The 10,016-nt window shown below is 35.1% G+C and overlaps 1 pseudogene; it reads right to left on the reverse strand.

Moving 5' to 3' along the window:
- Positions 1 to 1,369: 1,369 nt before the first annotated feature.
- Positions 1,370 to 2,327, reverse strand: LOC124973717 (CCR4-NOT transcription complex subunit 4-like; annotated as a pseudogene).
- Positions 2,328 to 10,016: the final 7,689 nt, after the last annotated feature.

Below are 10,016 nucleotides of genomic sequence, written 5' to 3' on the forward strand. Positions count from 1 at the left end.
AAGCCCAAATTAAATGACAACACTACTAAGAATGACTCCTTAGAAAACACTACCTCTAAATGTCACATAGGATCTTAGACCCAAAAGGCCTGAAACCTTCAAGGGTAGAAGAACAAAACCATAAATATTCTGGAATCAAACTTATTTTTTATGTATACATAATATTTCCTCTGTAATTAAAAACAAGACTGAAAGGATAAATTTCTCTCCTTGAACAGCTTCTTTTCCACACAAAGCATGTCTGTGGCATGTTACCAAAGAATAATCAGAGCTCTCAAATATGCTTACACTTTATTTATAGCATGCTGTTGATGTATCAGTCAAAATAAGTAAATGCCCTACCAGTTAGAGTGACTTTAATCCCTCAGGTTATCATTAATTATTGTATTAAAAAATTGTTTTAACCACTTTACTTTTGTCTGTGAAATAAGATTTTTTTTACTATGACATTGGGCTTTTACAGAATCATAGTTTCAGTGTCCATATATTTGTTTTTCTTTTTTACTTATATACCATAATAAATTTTGGTAATTATCCTATTTAGCAAAATGCTTCCAAACATTGACTTCGTATAATACTCCATCATCCTAATTAAGTGCAAAATTATAAGGTACCTGTCTAATTAAAAATATTTTAGATGATAATAAAGAATTTTTTTACAGAAATTTCCGTGAGTAATAAGTACCTTCTGTTATTCAACAGTTCTCTCCCTACCCACCCAACAAAGAGAAGCACGAGTCATTCAAGAATTTTCAAAGGCTTTCAGTGAAACCAAATTCAAGTCCAGAGAAGTACTATTTGAAGTGTGGTTTGCTGTGTGTTTCAAGTGCATGATGCTATTGTATGGAAAGGCTATCCAAGAATAGTAGGCTGCCTGGCCTGGAAAACTGAAGGAATTGTAAATTGCTCAGTGCTGCTGCAATTGAGGGAAGTTTTGTGGCAAGACCAAAAAGGTACAATTAAGAGAGTTGGCATTGGTTCATGCAGCAGATCTAGGAATCCAGAGCCAAGACTTTGGCAGTTGTTGTATGTGAAAAGTTCTAAAGAGATGTGTGTGAAAGGGAATGTTTGTCTTGGATAAACAATTCCTGCTCACTCAGGTCTGCTATAACTTTTTGAGAAACATCAAAAGGATCAACCCCAAGTCATCTTCTGGTTGTTTAGAAGAACCAGAGACATATGCTGCTTGCCAATCTGTAGAGGATGATACTGGGTTTTTTCTGATGTGAAGATACTCTGTGGCTCTGGTGCCATAGGCCAATTACTAGATGTCCATGGGGAGCTGGGAAAAGGAGGAAGATCACTTGAGATAGGATTGGAATGGCAAAAATTGGCAGAGAATAGTGACTGTGAATCTGTTACTGCCTCTTCAAATAGGGACCTTGTACTGTGATTGGATGTTCTTTGGGGGATGACTGGATTGGATTTTGATAAATCAGGTGGTGGTGAAGGTGTATCAGTGTTTGATATGCTGAGAATTACCACAATTCCCTAGTCTGAGAGATCTGAAGGTGTATCAATGGTGCTCTGCAGTGGTGTCACTTGGTTCTTATTTTTATAAACTGAATCCATAGATAATTGAAGAAAATTGGAATTTAACTTATACAATTCTTGAAATAATTTCTGTTCATATTTTGGTGTGTATCAACATGAATTTCCTCTTTTGTGATGATTCCTGCCTCATCTCCCCATTCATGTAGGTACATGCAGTCAGGTTTTAGACACTGCATTCTGTAAGAAATAAATACATTTTATTTATTTATTTTTTTTGCACCAAGGATTCCTTAAGAGTTATGCTATCTACCACCACATTGTTGACACACTGTGTAGCTCTTAGAGCATTTTCTGACCAAATATAGGTAGATATAAGCACTGGCACTAGGACCCTGTGAGCCTGTGTATGATGTGCTATTACTGATGACAAACTTAGTGTGTTTTACCAAACTTCCCAAAGTATTCTGGTTGTTTTAAAACCCCTGGGTCAGCTAGGCACTGGGACAGACTTACAACAAAAATGAGATTTTTTTGAGAGCCTATACACTGTCAAATATTTGTGATTTTCTGTTTTCTCTCATTTTGTTCTCATTCTTTCTCCTTTGCAGTTCTTCCTGCGAGAGTGGTTCATGAACGTCTGGATCTTACGGATGTGGCTTTCTATGTGCAGGACAAAGACCATTTTCATCAGTGCAACTTCTAGGTCAACAAAATTGACAAATCCAGTGGCCACAGGTAGGTGCAAGGGAAAAAGTTTATTTCATATATCTCTAGGGCTCCATGCAAAGACTGCATTCCACAGGGTCTTCCTTAGCATCAGGATTTTGAGACATCTTCATGTTTATTCAACAGTGGCAAGTGTTTATACTAATTTATGGGGGAAGGAAATTGAGCACTGAGAGCTAAAATGTAGAACTTTGAAGACCCACCTGCCTTTCCTCACTTTTCCCTTAGTGGACTCCACTCCATGCCATTTTCTTACAAGAGACCACTGAACTAGCATAAGGGGAGAAACTCTTCAGAACCAGGCCACATTGCTTCAGAAGTTCAACATTTATAACTGAGAGACAGTCTCAGCTTTTGGTGGGTTCCACAGCCAGACAGTCACCATCTTACATTAGGGTAAGACTTCCCTTGTACTTATTTTTTTGAGAAATCTCCTTGTTATTTCCTTAGTGTCTGTGTTTTAGATTTCCACCACAATGTATAAGGGTTCTATTTCTTTATATCCTGATCAATGCTTCAAAAACTTCTTTAAAATTTTTAAAATAGTAGCAATGCTAATGGAGGTGAAGTAGTATCCCATTGTGTTATGATTTGCGTGACTGTAATGACTAGTGATGTTGAAATCTCTTTTGGTATGTATTGGCCTTTTGTATGTCTTCGTTATAATGTCTGCTCAAGTGTATGCTAGTTTTTGCAGACTACTGTAAAAAATACTGCAGGCTGGGTGACTTAAACAATCACTTTATTTTTTCATAGTTCTGGAGTTTGAAAAGTCTAAAATCAATGTTTAGACAGTGTTCAGTTTTGGTGAGGGTTCTCTTCTTGGAGAGTAAGCCTGTGGTGTCTCTGAAAAACTCAATAATCCTGTTGAATCATGACAACTGAAGATCTTATTTAATCTTCATTGCAACTTTATAAAGATCTCACTTCCAAATATTGTCACATTAGGGAATAGGGCATGAAGATTTAAAATTTGGAGACACAAAGTCCATAACAAAGTATTATGTCCACATTTAAGTTTTATTTGTTATTGTTGTTGAGATAAAAAATTTTAAAGTATATTCTGGATATTAATCATTTATCAGATACATGCTTTATACACATTTTCTCCTGTGGATTGCCTTTCTATTCTGTGATAGTGCTCTTTGAGACACAAGAGGTTTTCATTTTAATGTAGAATAGTGTATTTTTCTTTGTCTTTTGGTCACTTAACATCCATATCAACCAGCAAATCAGCTGTTGCAGGATCACACTGCTTATGTTCAAGTAACCCTTACCCATAGCCTAACATTACATCACAAAGGCTATCATTTACCTCTCTTACTCTCATCACATATGCATTGTGTCAGCTAATATCATGACAAGAAAGATAATTACAGTACAAGAAGGTATTTTGAGAGATGAAACCACATTCACATACCTTGTTAACAGAATTTTATTTTTCTTACAATATTTTGTGTCTTTGGTTTTCATACTCAAGAAATAATTGCTAACTGCATCGTCATGAAGTTTCCCTGTTTCCTTATAACAATTTTATAATTTTAGCTCTTTTGTTTATGTATTTTATTCATTTTATTTAAGTTTTATATTTAGTATAAGGGAAGGATCCAACTTTATCTTTTATTTAGGCACATACATTTTCCCCAGACTATCAAAAAGATTGTCCTTCCCCTACCGAATATACTTGGTATCTAAAATAGTATGATCATATAGTAGTCACTTTTATCCATGGATAGGATGTTCCAAGACCCATGGATGCCTAGAAATGTGGATAGTTCTAAACCATGATAATTTATAAAATAGTCACAGTAAGATATTAGTGATAAAACTAAAAATAATGATAAAATAGAACAATTAATAGAATTATACTGTAGAAATGTTATGTGAATGTGGTTTCCTCTTTCTCAAAATGTCTTCTTAAATCCTTCCTGTCATAATACAATACCTGTGATGAGATGAAGTGAGGTGAGTGACAATCTTTGTGTTAGGCTATGGATAAGGGTTACTTGAACTCAAGCACTGTGATACTGCAATAGTTGATTGGATGGTTGCTATGGCTACTAAGTAACTAGGGGACAGGAAGTTTATATGCTGCACAAAGGGATGATTAATGTCCTTGCACAGATGATATTTTATTATACTCACAAGAGCATGCAATTTAAAACTTGTAAATTGTTACTGTAATTGTAATACTGATATTTAATATTTTGTGCCATGTTTGACCTCAGGTAACTGAACCACAGAAAGTGAAACTGGACAAGCAGGACTACTATGTAAGTGATTATTTCTCGATGTTATATTTCATTCCATTAATTTATGTCTCCACTACCTTCCAATGTGCCTTTTTTTTGTATAGTTTGGTTTTACTTTTTTGTGCTACTGGGGAGGAAACCTAGAGTCCTTCATCATGCTAGGCAGCTGGTGTACCAATGAACTTCAATATTGCTCCAATGACTATAACTTTGTAGTGTATTTTGAAATCAAGAAACATGAGTTCTCTAAAATTCTTTTTGATCTTCAAGGTTGTTCTGGCTGTATATGGTCCATTGAAATTCTGTGTGAAATGTAGAATGAAATTGTCTATTTCTGCAAAAAAAATAAATGATTAAAATTTTGATAGTTATTATATGAATATGTAGATAAGTTTGGGTAGTGTCAACATCTTCCATTAATATATTTTGATTCATATATTTGCATATTCACTTTTGGGTAGCATTTCATAATTTAATGTATTAGTTTTTTGCTTCTTCAGTTAAGCTTATACCTGTTTATTCTTTTTTTGATGCTATTGTACTTGGAATTGTTTTCCTGATTTCCATTGTGTGCATATGTGTGTGTGCTGCTGTATCCCCCATGCTCCCTTTTCATATTTTGGATCATGAGCAGAATTGCTAGATTTTATGGATTTTAAATAACTCGTTTAGCCATATTGATGTTATCATTAATTTGGTTGTCTTAGGTAACAGACTTAACATTTTTTCTTTTCCAATTTTTTCCCCCATGCTAGGAGTCAGGCCCAGAGTCTTCAGCATGCTATACTGCAGCTATGTCCCTAATCCCCTTTTAGTTTGTTGTTGTTTTTGAAAGCTGATGTTACTTTGTGTCTCCTCTGTTTGGTCCAGATATGGAGGTGGAAGGTGTTGTGATCCTTGATATTTCCAAATACACTTCAAGGGGATAAGTTCTATTTTTAAGAAAGGGAACAAAAGAGTAAGAATGTAAAAATATTACATTTTGTTTTTAATGTGAGATAATTTTTAGTATATTCAGATTTGTGCAGTTATCACCACTAATTTTAGAATACTGCAAATACCCTGTGCTTGTTACTAGAGTGTACCACCACTCTATCATTTAATTAAGCTTTAGTTTCTATAGTTTTGTTTTTATGGATTTGTCTGTTTCGAATAGTTCTTGTAAATTTAATTATACAGTATGTGACTTTTATGTCCACTTTTTCACTTAGCATAATAGATTTTTAGATTATTTTCTTTTTATTTTTACAGACTTCATTATGATTTATTGTACACAAATACAAATGGGGCACAACTTTTTATTTCTATGGTTGTACCTAATATAGATTCATACAATTCATGTAATCATATGTGTACATAGCATAGTGACATCTCTCATTCCACTGTCTTTCATACCCCCACACCCTCCCCCCTCTCATTTCCCTCTATGTAATCCAAAATTACTCCATTCTTCTCTGCCCCCCCCACATTATGTATCATTTTCTACTTATCAGGGAAAATATTCAGCCTTTGGTTTTTGGGATTGGATTATTTCACTTTGCATGATATTCTCTAGTTCCATTCATTTATTTGCAAATACCATAATATTATTCTTCATGGCTGAATAATATTCCATTGTGTATATATACCATAGTTTCTTTATCCATTCATCTGTTGAAGAGCATCTAGGTTTGTACCACAATCTAGCTATTGTGAATTGAGCTGCTTTAAACATTGATGTGACTGTGTTTACTGTAGTATGCTGATTTTAATTCTTTTGGGTATAAAACAAAGAGTGGGATAACTGGGTCAAAAGGTGGGTTTTTTCCAAGTTTTCTGAGGAATCTCCATACTGCTTCCCAAAGTGACTGCATCTATTTGCAACTCCACCAGCAATGTAAAAGTGTGTCTTTCCCCCATATCCATCCCAAATGCTATTATTGCTTGTGTATTTGATAATAGCCATTCTAGGTGGACTGAGATAAAATCTTGAGGTGGTTTTAATTTGAATTTCTCTAATTACTAGAGCTTTTGAACCTTTCAATATTTGATAATTGACTCCATATCTTCTTCTGTGAAGTGTACAGTTCCTCAACCCAGTTTTTGATTTGGTTCTTTGTATTTTTGTCATAAAGTTTTTTAACTTCTTTATAAATTTTGGAGACTAGTGCTCTATCTGAAGGTGCATGTGGAGATTTTCTCCCACTCTAGGGTCTCTTTTCACATTATTGATTGTATTCTTTGCAGAGAAAAAGTTTTTTTATTGTGAATCCATCAAATTTATTGATCCTTGTGTTCATTTCTTGGCTTTAGGAGTCTTTTTAAGGAAGTCTGATCCTAAGCCAGATGAAGATTTGGGCCTATTTTTCCTTCTATTTGGTGTAGGGTCTCTGGTCTAATTTATAGGTCCTTCAACCATTTTCAGTTAAGTTTTGCAGGGTGAGAGATAGAGGTTTAATTTCATTTTACTTCATATAGATTTCCAATTTTCCCAGGTCCATTTGGAACAGGCTTTTCCTCGATTGTATGTTTTTGGCACCTTTGTCTAGGATGAGATAAAATATTTATGTGGGTTTGTCTCCATGTCCTCTATTCTGTAACTTTGGTCTGCCTGTCTATTTTAGTGCAAATACCATGCTGTTTTTGTTTCTATTGCTCTGTAGTATAGCTTGTGTTCTGGTACTATGATAACTCGTACTTCACTCTTTCTGTTCAGGATTGCTTTGGCTATTTGAGGTTTTTATTCTTCCAGATGAAGTTCATGATTTCTTTCTCTATTTCTATGAGGAACATCATTGGGATTTTAATTGAAATTGCAGCAAATTTGTATAGTGCCTTTAATAGTATGGTCACCTTGATGTTATTAATTCTGCCTATCCAAGAACATGGGAGATCTTTCCATCTTCTAAGGTTTCATTAATTCTCTCTTTAGTGTTTTATAATTCTCATTGTAGGATTTTTCACTTCTTTCGCTACATTGATTCCCAAGTATTTTTTTTAGGCTATTTTGAATGGAGTGGTTTTATTCGTTTCTCTCTCAGAGGATTCATCACTTATGAATAGAAATGCATTAGATTTATATGTTTTTTTATATCCTACTATTTGCTGAACTTACTTATTAATTCTAGAAGTGTTCTGGTGGAGTTTTTTGGATCCTTTATATGTAGAATTTTGTCAATCAAATAGAGATTGCTTGAGTTTTTTTATATTCATATCCCTTTAATTTCTTTGGTTTGTTTGCTTTCTGTGGCTAATGTTTCAAAGATGATGTTGAGTAGAAGTTGTGAAAGAGGGCATCCCTTTTTGTTCCAGTTTTTAGAGGGAAAGCTTTCCGTTTTTCTCCACTTAGAATGATGTTGGTTTGGGGTGTAAAATATTGAGGTATGTTCCTACTATTCCTATTTTTTTCTAGTGTTTGAGCATGTAGGGATGCTGTATTTTATCAAATGCTTTCTCAGCATTTATTGAAATAATCATGATTCTTAATTTTAAGTCTATTGATGTGATGAATTATGTTTGTTTGATTTCCAGATGTTGAACCAACTTTGCATCCCTAGGATAAACCCCACTTGATCATGGTACACTGTCTTTTTAATATGGTTTTTTATGCATTTTGTCAGAATTGTGTTAAGGATTTTTGTGATATATTCATCAGGGATTGGTCTAAAGTTTTCTTTCCTTGATGTGGTTTTGCTGGTTTTGGTATCAGAGAAAGATAGTAGGATATGATGTGACTATCAGGGTCATAGATTATTCTGTGAGTCTCACATGTCATAATGAGGTATAAGGTAAGTGTCAGTGGTTCCAGTGACAATATTATGTGAGCTTCAGAGGCCACATTGATGGCATGATGTGAGAGTCAAAGGCCACAGTGATGCTATTTGTGAATGAGGTTACAGGGAGTGTTTATGTGAGTGTCAGAGGCCCTTTGAAGATATTATGTGAGTGTCAGAAACTCCATTGAGGACATTGTGTGAGTGACAGGGGCCAAAGTGATGGTTATTTGCATGCCAGATGCCTCAGTGGGGATATTATGTAAGTGTCAAAGGACTGTGATGGTATTGGGGGACTGTCTGAGGTCACCCTGAACAAATATGTGAATGTGTGAGGCCAGTATTTGCATATATATATTTAATTACACTAGAAGGTACTTGAATTTTAAGCAAGATGGTGAAAATGAAGATGATGATGATGGTGGTAGGTTACCAGGTAATGATAACTGCCATTCTTTGAGTATTTCTTTGCGTAGTCCACTGTTAGGTGCACTTCTTTGTTCTGTAGTCCTTTAAAGTAGAAAGTGATATCTCCATTTTACTGGTAAGAAACCTAAGGGTCAAAGATGTTAAGTATTTTGCAGATGATCACACAGCTGTATAGCAGTACTACCATCAAGATAAGTCTTGGGAGCCTCTTTCTCATTTCCCATTCTGCCTCTCATCTTTATATCTGTTTCAGGATTCAGTAGGTGCTTGGTAGATAAAGTTGAAAGAATAAGATGCTAGGTAACTGCAAGGATTGTTTGTTGCCGGGGTCCAGCCCTAGTAGGAGTCCATGGGTTCCACACCGGTAAACGGGGTGCGGGGAGACAGCGTCGGCGATGGATGGAGAATGAAAGACACAGACTCTAGTTCTGGTGCAATCAATCCCACTTTATTCTGGGGAAGGCTGGGTTTATATACATTTTTCTTCAGGCTCTAATGGCAGTCTTGTGGTTAATATTAAAGAAGTTTTCAAAGCATAGGCAGAAATTGTTTTTAACAAGTAACAGAAAATTATGAGAAAACAGTAACCTTACAGATACTTACCTAATCACAATTGTTTTAAGAATATCTAACTACGTCGGTGAAGTAATACAATATTTACTTCCTCAATATCTAAACTCTATGTGACCTAAGACTATTCTTATTATTCTCGTGGTTAAAACAATAGACAAGTAATCTCATGTGACTATCTCTACTAGGTCCATCTGGTTAATATCTGAATTGCTGAGTTAAGGGGTACAGTAGGGCAGCAGTCCCAATTGGTAATTGTGTACCAACATTTATTGTAGGGGTGACATATTCTTTGTAGGAAGGAAGGAATGTTATGAAACCTTATCTTTACCACCACACATGAACAAAACCATCGTTAAAATTTAACCAGCCTGTTGGAGACAAAGGCAGATCAAAACTATTTTCTCCAGAGGCTTTCAGGGACTCATTGTATGGTTGCAAAATTATTTTTAATTTGTTGTGGTAAAGACCCATTGTTTTTCAGATTGTAGGCATATTTTCTGGAATTTTTGTTGTATTCCCTTCATCCCCTTAAGCAATCCATTCAGACTGAAATGAGTAATATATTATCAGAAAAACACCATGCTTCGGAGCAAAACATCTGGCAATTCCTTTTAGGATGAGCCTTTGCAATCATCCTCCAGAGGATCTTTGTCAAGCACTGGATGGAATTCCGGATGCCCCCACAGTTTGTACTCACACTGAAAGATGATTTGAAAGATGATTGTCTGTTTAGTAACTTTTTGCTTAGTATTTAAAGAACACTTAATTTCATCCCCAAAGCAAAAACAAA

Source organism: Sciurus carolinensis, unplaced genomic scaffold (genome assembly GCF_902686445.1).
Source record: "Sciurus carolinensis unplaced genomic scaffold, mSciCar1.2, whole genome shotgun sequence".
NCBI classification, from domain to species: domain Eukaryota; kingdom Metazoa; phylum Chordata; class Mammalia; order Rodentia; family Sciuridae; genus Sciurus; species Sciurus carolinensis.